We start from the raw sequence: 13601 nt of genomic DNA, 5'->3' as shown, positions 1-13601 counted from the left end.
TCAATTGTCAGTGGCACTGCCAGTGTTGTCAGGGTGTGAGGAGGAAAACTCTGCCCGACAATAGCCACCTCAACTAAAAAGTGTTATGGTATGTTTAAAATAGTTATGTGATTTTTATTCTCTCCGTGTGTCATGGGAATAAATCAGAACACTTTTTTTTTTTTCCCAATTGGAAGTTGGCAGCTGTTCACAGGATCAGCGGCAACCTAAGACACTAGCTTTGGTAGATATTAACACTAAGTCTCCATTCACATGAGCCACAGAAAGTGAGATCTCTCACTCTAAGGACAGATCCAATGCATGAATTACACTAACAGTACATTGAATCATTCACTACTGTTAAAGGCAGGTAGGCTGCACCACTGCAAGTATCTGATACGGGCAATCTTGCTTTAAAAATCTCTAGGATAAAATACTACACTTCTAAAGAAAGGAGCATATCTACATTTCTTGTCAAAAGGTCTGTTTTCCCATCCTTTATTTCTTTTTATTTTTGCTCAATTGAAAATACAAGAGAAACATATCTGGCTCACCTGGTGTTGGAACACTGGCTAGCACAGCTCCTTGCAAATGATAAATATTCAATAAATACTGCCTGGTTGGCACACCCCAACTGCTTCTTGCTTCCTCTAGAAAGGCATCTAGAATATGCAGGCTTGAAGTCTATTAATTAAAAGACAATATTTTATCTCGCAATATGCCAAGGAAAGAGTTCACCTCCTATGGTTACACTACTTATGGTCAGGCATTCAGCCAGGCTCTTAACTCTGCATAAAACGCATCAAAAGGGTGAAAAATGACCCTATTTCAGATGCATTTTTCACTCTTTGTATCTTAGTGAAACTCACATGCAAGAACAATGACTAAGCTAATTACCAAGGTTTATTATGATGGAGCAGCAAGAAGTGAAGAACTTCTCCAGTTTCGGTAAGTCTTTAGCAATTATGGCCATTTTTGTGAATCAAGGCTCTGATTCCTGTTTACTTGCTTGTGGCCTTTCAAGCAATAGAAACCCCGACATTGATGTAGGGGCCTGCTTACCCCAATCACAGTTACTGGACAGAGCCTTTCTGTGCATGCAGCAAGCAAGAACTCTGAAGTCTTCTGGATTTCTAAGCTGCCCTCACTCTAAGGACTAAGGGATTTACATCACAGCCATCTTTCAAATCCATCAACCCATCAAACCAGGGGAGACATGACCAGATGGTGCTATTAAAGGGCACCAAAAGAAAAAAAGAGAGAAAGAAGAGGAAGAGGGCAGAATGCCCACAAATCTAAATCAAACTCAAGTTAACCAGCTGTCGGTGATGAAGAAGTCACAATATTTCTGGCATACTCTCCTGAATCACAGAAACGTTCCAAAAAAAAAAAAAAAAAAAAAAAAGGGTTATCGATATAGCATCCCTACTAGAAATAAGGCCAGGTAGGAATATTCTGTAGGATGCAGTAAGAAATAGTTGCTGGCTGTTAATCTAACAAAATGTGCCAATGGAAGAAAACAGGCTGCTCAACAACACATTTTGGAAGCCTTGGGGTTATCTATTTAACTGTCTTTCTGGAAGTACATTCTAGAGACCGAAACCAAACAAAGCACAGGCAGTAACTATAAAAAACAAAACTCAGCTATGACTGAGCTATGGTTTATTTATCTCTAGATGTTTAGGTTCATGGTAACATAGACCCAAATCTCAGGGCTTATCTGGCAATTTCTATTTATCTAAACCAGAGTAAATGTTTGTGTAATATCTGCCAGCTTGACAGAATATGCCTGTCACTCACTACATTAAACATGACTACACACAACTTAATTTCCTGAGTTAGACACCTAAGAGAGTAAGGGGATTTATTTTTTAACAGCATGAGTAAACCGGTATCAAAACCTATTGTTTTAAGCCACCAAAGGATAGTAAAATCCTTCCCTCGAGCGGTCTGAGATGAGATTTCTTAATACTACAAAGAAGAAACCTTGAAAATTGTCTTCAAACAAGTATTTTTCCTATTCTAAGGGACAGAGATCAAACCAGTTTAGAAAAATGTTAGACCTTTCCCTGGGACTTCAGCTTTGGAATCAACAAAAGAATCCACTTCATAGCCCCAAATATCAAGCAGGGGGAAGGGCAACCTTAAAAAGCACCCATAATTTTTACTACAGACTTAAAATTCTTAATGGCCAGAAGTTTTGGGGAAAAATCGTCCCACTCATTGCCCTTTCACCCCAAGTAACAGGAAACACTACAGTTATTTTTAAAGGAAAGCCCCGCTGTAGTGGCAGACAGAAGGTCCAATGACTGTTGACGAAGTCTATATATCTATAGTAACGATGTGCTGCGCCTTCTGTGTGAGATCACCCAGCTGACGGCGCTGAAGGCTCGGGATGCTGGAACATCAGTTACCGACTGGTCACCCCAGAACACAGAGTACTGCCTTAAGTTCCTCAAACGCTGCGATTTATACCGGGACTTCAGTCCCCCTCCACACCCCCAGACCCGCTAGCTCCCTGACATTTCGCCTTTTAACAAGTTCAGGATTTAAACAATCACCTGACAGCAGTGGTCCCAAGAGTGGATGGAGCACAAATTTTTCAAACCCAATTCTCGTCCACACTTTCAAGTCCTTTATGACCTTTCATTTCAATCCAAGAATTACACACGACAGAGGAAGCTTCAAGCCTTCCTAAATTGCCCAAGGAAGGCGGCTGCTGTGTCAGTTTCTGCAGACCAGGGAAAAACACCGCCGCTGTCAAGACGGGAAATAAAAGTTTCCCTACCTTCCTCCTCACCAAGCCCCTGCCAGCGGCTGCCGGCGCGAGCGGCGGCTCCCTCCCGGCTGCAGGACGCCTCTTGCAGCCGGAGAAGGGGCTCATGCAAAATTGACTCTTCCTTATTTGTTTCCATCCATAATTGATGGGGAGATGAGAACGTAACACATCTCAGAACCGAGCTCTTGCCGCCTGGCGGAGACCCTGTCCAAGACGCTTCCGTAAAGCATTTCCAGCCGGGGAACAAAGCACGGAAAGTTGCTGGGGAGAGCGGCCGGGAGGAGACACCGGGCGCCGGGTGGGAGGTGGGGTGGGCGGTGGGCAGCTCCGGGCCCGGGAGTCCGCCCGCAGCGCGCTCTGCCAGCAGGGGGAGAGGGACGGTGGGAAGTGGCCGCCCTCCGGGACGGAGCCGGTGCCCGGGCCCGGGGGGCCGGGGATGGGGGTGGCCAAATCACCCGAGTCCCTGCCCCTCGCCGGCAAGCACTACCCGGGGGCCGTGCAATCCCGGGGCTCACTGACAGGTATCCTGCGCCCGCGAGGGGCTGCTCCGGCCTCAGCTGCAGCGCTGCGCCCCTTCTCCAGGACGCAGGCGAATAATGCTCGCCCGCCCGCCCGCTCCTAGCCGGGCCGGAGCTGCCAGACCCCGGCCGTCCCAGCGTCCGCTCCAGGGCCAACGGGCGGGAGGGGCGGCTAAGCCTGCAGGCGGCTCCTTCGGCCTTGGCTCGGCTCTCTCCGGCTGGCTCGAGACGCCGTGCCCGGCACCGAAGCAACCCCTGCTTCCCCCAACTATGTGTAGGGGACGCCGAGCTGGCTCTGCCTGGCAAGAAACTTTTACTTGGTGCCCCCTCCGCTTTTTTTTCCAAGGCGGTGCACAGTGGAGGAGGGCCTCCAAGTCCACTTGCCCCTCCCCCTAAGCCGCCAGCTTTGCCAGTTTTGACGCGTCCGCCAAACCTCTGTAGCCCTTCGCGCGTCCCTTACACGGCAGGCAGAGAGCAGCTTGGAAAAGAAATCAACCGTCCACTGGCCACACACACACACACACACACACACACACACACACACACACAGACCCGATACGGGATCTCAGGTTCCGACCCCCACCGGGCGCCACAAGAGCATTAGCAAATTGTTGAAAACGGTCTTACCTCATTGGGGGGAGGCTGGTAAGAAAAAAGAAAAAAAAAAAAAGCTTGCCACGCGCAAGGAAGAAAGAAAATAAAGAAAAATATTGTAAAAATAGATATCCCTCTGTCTCCTTAGGTCTTGCCTTTCTTGATAGAATCCTGAAACTAGCCACCACCCCTTACAGCAGCAGCAGCAGCCGCCGCCGCAGCCGCCGCCGCCGCCGCCGCCGGACAGAGCAGGAGCAAAACAAACCGATGCACGGCAAATGGTGTAATTCGATCCATCTCCAAGTCAATCCATCGGGCGAGCCGGAGCCTGGCTCCCTCCACGCACTAGGCAGCTCGCGGCGCGGGTCCCACCCCCGGGTACGGACGGCAGGAGGCGCGGCCGGCCAGGCGCGCTCGCCCTCGCGGGTGAGCCGTGGCCAGCGCCGCCTGGAGGCCCCCACCCTGGCGCCGCGGCTCTGCTGACCCCTCGGTGGCCTCCGCGTCCCTCCTCTCCGGCGCTCTGCTGCGAACCCTCCCTCTCCCCACCTCTGAGGAGCTGCTCCTTCCAGCAACTCCCAGTGTCTCAGTCATCCAGATCGCGGTGGGTGCTGCAGCCTGCGAAGCAACCTTTTGATTCCCTCCCTCTTTCCCTCTTTTTCCCTCTCGCTCACTTCTTTCAGAGCTTTCCTCCAGACACCCAGAGGACAAATCACTGCAGCCCAGGAGAGCTGCGGACGCAGTTGTTTCGTGAAGTTCTGCCTTAGTTTTCCAGTGTAAGATTTATTTTTTAAGCACATCTTTACAAACCCGCCCCCACATTACCTCCCCCCACTCCATTTCTCTTTATAACCACTAAGCAAAACAGCTGGGAAGAAGCAATCAAACATTGCTTTATCTTTATAAAATACAGAAATTGCCTACTAAAAATCCCATTTCTACTCTGAATGAAAGCCATTCTGTACAGTATAATTTTGCAGGCTAATGAGCCGGTTTTACAGGCAAGTGTTTCGTGTAATATGTTGTGGGAGAAATGAAAATGTCCTTGAAGTGGCATCATTTAAAATTGACTGTCACAAATGAAAGGGGAAAAAAAGTCATATATTCCAAAACAAGAGGATTTTAATTCAAACTTCATTTCCAAGAACGGGCTGTGTTTTATTAATTTCCAGTTGAATTATGGATCACTGAGGGCTCCAAATGGCTAGAATGAACCATGATGCCCCTGTTTAAAGAAAAAGAAAGAAGAGAGCTTTTTCCGCCAAACTTTTAATTTTCATTTGAGTATGGTTAATTACCGTGAAACAGAGAAGAGAGGGACGCAGAAAGGACTTCCTTTCCTCAATGGTTCCTGCTTTCTCCCAAACACAGTTACATGTTTACATTTAGGAAAAATACCCTGGTCCTCGTTGTTTCTGAAATTTCCAAGGACAGCCTTGAAAAGGAACTCAAAAAAGACACCCCCAGCAACTGCTGCGGGATTCATCCGGAGAACTGTTTCCTCCCTAGTTAACACTGTGTAAGCCAAGGAAAGAAGGGGAGAGAAGGATGAGGAGTCTTTTAAAATATAGACTCTTTCCTGCTGTTCTTCCAATTAGAAGAAAAGAGTAGGGGGCGGAAAGAACAGCTTTGGCAACACAGCTCTGTGATTTTTTTCCTGTTATTAGGTCTTTTGTTGGCTGGCTAGTTGGTGTTTTCTGGTTGTGCTGGGCTCTGACATCATTGCAAGTTACTTGGCAGTCAGGGCCCTTCCCCAGCCAACTTCTGACCCAGAAAGCTGTGCCTGTTTCCTGGCGTCCAGTTATTCTGTATTTTCTCCATCAAGGGAGCAAGCCTCTCTGCAGGCAGAGGATACTGTGCATTGCATAAAGATTGCAAGGGGGTGGCCATTGGCTTGATGAGGAATCAAATCGCCACCCACCTGGAGACAGAAAGCTCTTGAGTTGTCCTGCGTCTGCAGTAGCAGCAAAGATGAAAAAAAAAAATCAATTCTAGAGATTCCTAAATTCCTTGCTAAAATGCCACAATGACCAGCTTTCCAGAGTGCCACCCGAAGAGTGCAATTTGCCCCAGACTGAGTTCCTAAATCCAGGAAAAAGAAACTTTTAGATTACAGAAGGATATGCTGGTAGGTCATTTCAAGCCATGGATTAGATATGTTTTCAGTCTACATATCAGTGAAGACCTCACAGTCAATCCCTATATTTGGCCTGCTGGGGATGAGAGGTAGGGAAGTAGGCTCTTCACTGTGGCATGGTAAGAATGGTATCCTTTACCTTTTGGTCAAGACCAAAATATTACTTTTAAGCATTTGTCATTTCCCTGGTTCCAAGAATCTTGATAGGAAAACAGCGCTCCTGTTATTTGGATTTGAGTGGAAAGAAGTCTAAGAAGTCTCTATGCAGCTACCATTGTTGTGGTTTATTAGCATTTGGGCTCATCAGTTGATTTTACACACTTTTAACCTTTTAGCTTTGCCTACTTCTCCAGCCTGACTCCCCCCGCTCCCTACCTGACGCTTTAGATGCTAGCATTACCCAGAAACTTGCAGTTGACCACTGTGTCACACTGGTTCATGGTGTCTCAGCTTTCTGGGTACTCCATCCCCATATGGGTATGTAGTTTAATTTCTGCTTTTCTTGACTTCTAGCCAACAATTTGTTTAAATGTCAAAACTTGCCTCACCCCACTAGCCCCTGCAATGGGTATAAGTGCTTCTCCTCTGTGTTCCCCTAACCAGTTCACTTACGTAATTAAGTACATTGAAGGGGAATTATCGATTTAGCATGTCTTCCCCACTCGGCGCTCCTTAACAACAGAAATCTTTATTTACCTAGACAGTCCCAGTGCCTACCACAGTGCCTGGCATTTAATGGATGCCCAATAAATACTTGTTAAACAGATCTAATAATGGAACCTATGACTTTCTCACACTCCCTTATGTGCTAAACCAGAGAATATCGTCAGCTCTAGATTGGATTCTTCTCAATTTATTCACCTTGTGTCCCCAGGACTCAGCAAAGTACTGGCATGAGAATGTTTGTTAAATGAGTACAAGAAGGAATGTATGGATGAATGGAGATAATTGACCATTTTCACCAGAAGAAATTGTAAAGGGCTCAACACTTTACATGGTTAGTGACTATGCTTAAACATTATCTACATACATATCCCATCAGTGGAAAGTAGTCATTTTGTTTACAGTCTAGTTTGAAGTATAACAGTCATCTGAAAATTACAGAAAATCTGTGTGTGTAATTGTTACTAAAAGTTCATCAGTCATCAGAAAGTACAACTTCTTAACTGTTAGTTATTAAACAAAACATCGGTACTTAATATGCATCCAAACTCTGTTCTAAGCATTTTACAAATATTAACTTGCAACAATGCCACAAGGTAAGTACTGTTATTATTATTATTATCATTATCATTTTTACAGATGAGAAAACTGAAGCTTAGAGAGTTTAAACGAATTGCCTAATATCACAGAGGTAGTAAGCAAGTAGGAGTTGAATTCTACCCCTTACTTAGTTGTAATAGTAGTGAATAGTGAAGTCATAGTTAATAGCAATAGATGATAATGAAGTCTTTGGAATATTAGTCTGGATTGAAATCCAGACTCCTCCTCTCACTAGACTTGTGACTTGGGATAATTTATTTAGCCACACATGCTTCGGTCTTCTCATCTGGAAAACAGGGATGATGATAATAACATTCAAATGGATTTTATAAAAACGGAATGTGGTAACGCATGTAAAGTGTTTAGCATCTGACCTGGAACAAAGCAAGCACTGAATTAATATTAAACAATGCTTTTATAGATTCTCTGAAGGCAGCAGCATCTTGGAATCCTGCAGAATTGAATTCGAAACTTAATCCAACCTCACATTAAATGTGAGATTAAGGGCAAAAGTCTGTGCTACACAATAGGTTTGCAATACATTTTTGTTCCATTCCATCTCCTTCATTTTCTTATCTATGTATATATGTCTATTTTTTTTTTTTTTTTTGAGACGGAGTCTCGCGCTGTGTCACCCAGGCTGGAGTGCAGTGGCGCGATCTCGGCTCACTGCAAGCTCCGCCTCCCGGGTTCACGCCATTCTCCTGCCTCAGCCTCCGAGTAGCTGGGACTACAGGCGCCCGCCACCACGCCCGGCTAGTTTTTTGTATTTTTAGTAGAGACGGGGTTTCACCATGTTAGCCAGGATGGTCTCGATCTCCTGACCTCGTGATCCACCCGCCTCGGCCTCCCAAAGTGCTGGGATTACAGGCTTGAGCCACCGCACCCGGCCGTATATATGTCTATTAATTCTGATACACACACCACTCACTATCCAGTTGATATGAAATAACATTTTGTATGAATTTTAATGAATAATAAAATTTAGGATGTAGAATTTCATGTTTCAAAATAAAAAGAGGTATTGAAATTTCAAAGGTTGCTGCAGCTTCTGTGATTACTTTAATTTGGAATGCATATATAGTGTTCCTTGAGTTTGCACATTATAGAAAGTGCTTTTGTGGCAAGGGATTGCTTTCAAAACTAATCTAAGCTCTCCATGACATGATAAATCATTAATAATATAGACCCAAATCTCGGCATCTGCATAGGCACAGCTGGCCTCCTTGTGTCAACAGTCTGCATATGAAAGTGACTCTGCCAAGATATTTCACTTTAATGAAAAATATTTATCACAGTAAATCTTAAGCCTCAAGATTTTACTGACATAATTCATTTCTATTATTATGTACTATGATAGTATACCACCATAGCAATGCTTATGTTTAGAATGATAAAAATGTGCTTTTAAAAGTCATTTTGATTATTCTACCTCAGCATGAATAATTTTTGCTCTACACTCTGAGTAAAGGGAATACACTGTGCATTTATGGAACTAATAAATCAGTTACTTATCTAATTTTGCTAATGACTCTGTAGGTGTCACTGTGTGGAAGGACACTGAGTGCCCAAGTCAAATAAGAATCAGGCTTTAAAAAAGTATTGTTATTTCCATAAGAAAGATGAACAGCAAACAGCCTTTAATAACACTAGCTCTTTTGCAAACAGACAAGCGATATGAAGACTATCATCATTTTATCAAAGATCTTTTGAACAAACAGAAGCAAAACCAACTTTTTGAAGGGTGGGTCCTACAAAAAGCTGGCAACTCAGTCAGTCACCTCATTGTGCTTATCTGTACTTTGAAAAGGAATACTTAGGATACTGGAATGCCAGCTTACATCTCAACAAAAAAGAACTGAGACTCCAAATTCCTGACAGACTTCTCTCTACAAATTTACAGTAACCAAGCATCTGACCTTGAAGGATTGGAGCTGAATAATACCTGTTAAATATTAGAATGTCTTAACCAAGGAGAAAGATAATGAAACTAATTAAAAGTGGTAGAGAATTAAAAGTTTATTTACTTTTAAAATTATATACTTAAAACTCGTTTTTTTAAAAACAAATCCTCCCCACCTAATATTATTATTATTATTTGCTTGTGCCAACCTTAAAAATTCAAACCGACAAAAGGAGAAGGAACTGACTGGATACCTGTTTCATCCCAGATCCTGGCCAGATACAGTAGTATTAATTCTCACCACAGCTCTTTGAGACAGACATCATTTTATGAACAAAGAAACCTAGGCTTGGTTAAAATAACTATCTTATTAGGGTTTTCTGCCCTAGTAGGTGGTAGCCTAGATTCTAATCCAGGTTTCTTTGCCCCTCAATCCTTACTTTTTTTCTAGTATACCATTCTATGAAAAATGGTATAAGCACAAGTTTTAAAAACTATATATTGGATACCACAGGAAATAAATGTAAAAACCCACAGATATTCAAAGCTAGACTACAAGTAAATGTGTGCTTCCATGTCAAAATTTTAAATAATTTTTGCTTGTCACATAAAATCCAGTGTAAGGACATCTGTGATAGGATTCATAGCATAGTTTAAACCTCTGTATATTATATACATTCTATTATTCATATAACTGTTCTTAATCACTTGTAAATAATAATAAGACCTATTTCATACCATGCAAATTTATATTAAAATAAACCTCTTTGGTTAAGCTATAAATGTTTCAATTACTGTTCAGGGCCATATGTTCACACCCTCCTCATCTTCCCCAAAATCTTAATCATTGAATGTTTTCCACACAAAAACCCCTAGATTACAGGTACAGAGAGCTGATTCATTGCCAGAAACCACTAGTGCCACCTACTGGTTAAGGAAAAGAGAACAGAATTCTGGGTAATTTCCATCTTTCCAAGTAAAAGGCACTAAATGAAAACAATCTTTCTTTCCTGTTTGCCTTCTCAGATAGGATGTTTACCATTATGGACATTTTATTAACGTTTAATATATTGAATTTGTTAAAATTACACTGCTAATATGCAAGGGAGTAAAGGGTGGTGTGTGTTTTGGGGACAGGAAGAAGCTGATGTTCTGGGATAAAAATCAAAAGCAAACACTGTTAGAGTTCAGCTTTAATAATAGGGGTTGTCTAAAGTCCAAAATGCCCTCTTAAGCTGTGGTGAAGTGGCAAGAAGTGCTCCCTCCACCAGTCCCAGTTACGGGGGCGGGGGGGGGGGGTGGTTCATTTATGTCCTAGAAGAAGGCTTAAGAGAAACTTAGTGTGTTTAACTTTTGTTTGGTTCCACAAAGTGTACTGCCCAAGTTCTGGTTCCCAAACCCTTCTGGCCTTCGAACCTAATCAATTGCCAGCCAGCGAGTAAAAATAATTCAGGCCTATATATTTTAACAACAAACTTTCTTAGTAGGTTGGCCCCGGCAACCAAGTTCGATTTAAACATTATCTGATTCATTTGACAATTGCTAGGTGTATGTTCCTTGGTGGCTGTCTTCTAGAAGTTTGAATTGTGATATATGCTGAAAAGATCACTTCAAATTTATATTTTTAAGGAAAGCTTAAAACAGGAGCCTCGCAGAATTTGCCATCGTCTGCCTTTGTGTTTCACTTACAGTACAGCTAAAATGAAAACCTGTTTGGCTGAGAGCTTTTCTGGAAAATCCAAAAAGGTCTAGAAGGACTGGTTAGAGGTTTTTAACAATATCATGCACCCATTAAATTTGAATATTTTGGTTATAGTTGTATTGGATGGCTGGCTTTTCAAATCTTATTGCCACTATATCATTGCACACATTGTGTGTGTGTTTGTGTGTGTGCGTGCGTGTGTATTTTTCCTCCAAGAGTTTCTGTTTAAGGCTTTATGAATTCTTTTGCTATAATAAAATCTTTGGAATTATGTTCATAAACTAGCACAATACGTTCTGAATTTCTGGGTCATAATTATAAAATAAACAGATTTATTTCTCGTCACAAATTTTAATTAAGAATTCCAGTTATGCAATTATTTGCTAATGAATAATACCTACTCAGTTCCAAGGCATACTATTAAATATGTTTACTCAAAAATTTGTTTTCTGAAGACAATTTCCAGGGGTCGGTTTCTCATTTGTAAGCCATCAACCTCAGTAACTGTCATATTAAAAGAAGAAGAAACGCTTGTCTCCTATATCATTGAGATAGGTGAGCATTCAGGAGACAAGGATAATTTATAATTGATGGAAATAAATTAATTTAATATAAAAAGCTAATCCATTAGCCACTATTTCAGTTCCTCATAAATATCAAGCTACTGGATTCTGTGATTTATTTTGTTTAGATCTTTTGGTTAGGCTATCCAATTGCCCAGTCATTGGCTAGGCTTTTGCTTGTAAAAGGGGGCAGTAGAGGAAGTTGTTTGCCTGATGTTTATTTATTGTGCTTTGAGAAAACTACCCCAGTCTGGACTACTGACTCCTTAAATATGATCTCGGTTCTCACGTAGTAAAGGAACAATCAATTTGCTTGCTTTTGACTTTGTTTTGGCCAGTTTTTATGTTGAAGAAGAAAAAATATGAATAAACAAGTAAGTAACCTATTTTTGATATCAAGTAAATGTGCAGCCTATAGAAGGGGGATATTTCTAGAAACTGGAAACAAAGTTGGCCCTTTCAAGTTAAACCACTAGAAATATACAAGGGCTGACATTTCTGCAGATAGTCTAAGAGACAGTGAGTTCCAAGGGAAAAGGGGACCTCCCAAATCAAATCAGGGCATTACAAAATCTAATCAAGGTGACAAGGATATATCCCCAGCATAAGACTGTAACTAAAGTGGAAGGGGGCAGGATCCTTCACTCATTCATTCTTGCATATATTCATTTCACCATTCGTTATTAATAGCAGCAATCTGCTTTGTGTAAAGTGCTACACAGAGATGAATGAGAAATACCTTGCATTTAGACAGCAACTTAAAATTTCAAAAGCAGTTTTATCATTTCGAGTTGTGGCAGGGAACAGATGGCACACTTGACTTTGGTAATTTAAGAAGCCTTTAATAAAGGGACTGTTTATTAAGGTGTGGGTAGAGTACAGGGAGAGCATAAGGGCCTGTACTCTGGGGCCTTTACTACCTCTAGGTCCTAAGGAGCCAGATGAGGGAGGTAATTGCTCCAGCAGAACCTGGAGATATGAAGACTGTAGAGAGGACCCACTTGCAGCAGCTGTGTCTTTCAGTCAAAGGACTCTCTCATCCTGGGGTGACATACAGGAAGGGGATGGGGAAATAAATATCACCACCCATTCTCTTCCCTCTTTCTGATCCCCTGCAGGTGCTCTTCATTCGTTCAACCTCACTTGAAGACAAAGGGCAAGGAGGCCCATTGATGTAGCCCTTAATGGTCAACCTCTAGGGAGTAGGGAAGAAAGGATTAAGAGTAGATCTGGTGGCACAAATGGAAATTTACTATTTAATTTTGATCCTTATAGAGCACTATGTGGTAGGGGTGCTCCTTTTGCAAATGAGAAAGCTGAAACCGGGAAATGTGCTTATTATAAAGATAACCCAGTTATATAGCAGAGCCAGACCTTGAACCTGGGTCTTCTGAATCTAAGTCTGGCGCTTATCACACTGTCTCCCTATTCTTTGCCCTTTGGACTTCCTTATTACACTTATCTCACCATGTAACTTTATTAACATGTTTTATTACTTACTAGACAGAGCTCCCTAAGAGAGAGAACTAGGTCTTTGTATCATTACTGTCTAGAATTAGAGGCTGAGATAGTAACCCAGGAGACTTCTGATGGATGGAATAACAAGTGAGAGAACATGCAACCTGACTGAAGAGACAGATGTGCAAAGAGTTAACATCACATGTAGCAGAATATTGTAAATACCAAACCCAGAGGTAGAGAAAGTGTACTTTGGATGTATAGGACAAGGGGAAATGCGTAATACTGCAAGTTGTAAAAGCTTCATGACCTGGGGGCCTATAAGCTGAGTCACATGGGAAGATAAATGTCTACAGGTAGAAACTCTAACAGAGGTACTTTGGGCAGAGAGGGCAGCAGAATCAGGGGAGGGTGATAGGGCATGGTATACTGGGGCCATGATTGGTGTTCTTGGAGGCAAGTAACAGGAGATGTGATGGAAAAGACAGAAGGAGATCATTGTACCGAGTTCCTTAATTGGCATGTGTTAGAGTTTGAATGTTTTCCTCATGTGTTTAGAAGACAGATTTTTTAGGAAAAGATGATTGTAATGCTGTTGAGTGAGAGACAGCTCTCAAGCTGTCTCAAGCCAGAGGAGGTACAGCTTGGAGAAGCAAGAGGTTTCAGATATAAGAATGCTAGTGTAGGGGTCAGGACAGAAGATAACAT

At 42.4% G+C, this 13601-nt stretch overlaps 1 protein-coding gene across 19 annotated transcripts in view; it reads right to left on the bottom strand.

Annotated features, from left to right (window-relative positions):
- The window catches only part of SEMA6D (semaphorin 6D), a 583866-nt gene that overhangs the window by 52230 nt on the left and 518035 nt on the right, over window positions 1–13601 (bottom strand). For 4 of the 19 annotated variants that reach the window (XM_050797162.1, XM_050797153.1, XM_050797160.1 and 1 more), the window contains exon 1: window positions 2768–3897. The exons of 3 other annotated variants lie outside the window; for them this stretch is intronic. The gene's annotated coding sequence lies outside the window, so the exon portion shown is untranslated. 12 more of the 19 variants (XM_050797158.1, XM_050797154.1, XM_050797155.1 and 9 more) reach the window with 8 other exon arrangements.

The sequence above is a fragment of the Macaca thibetana genome, chromosome 7, assembly GCF_024542745.1.
Source record: "Macaca thibetana thibetana isolate TM-01 chromosome 7, ASM2454274v1, whole genome shotgun sequence".
NCBI lineage: Eukaryota > Metazoa > Chordata > Mammalia > Primates > Cercopithecidae > Macaca > Macaca thibetana.
The sequence above is the reverse complement of the archived record's forward strand: the minus strand, read 5'-3'. Positions and strand labels throughout refer to the sequence as shown.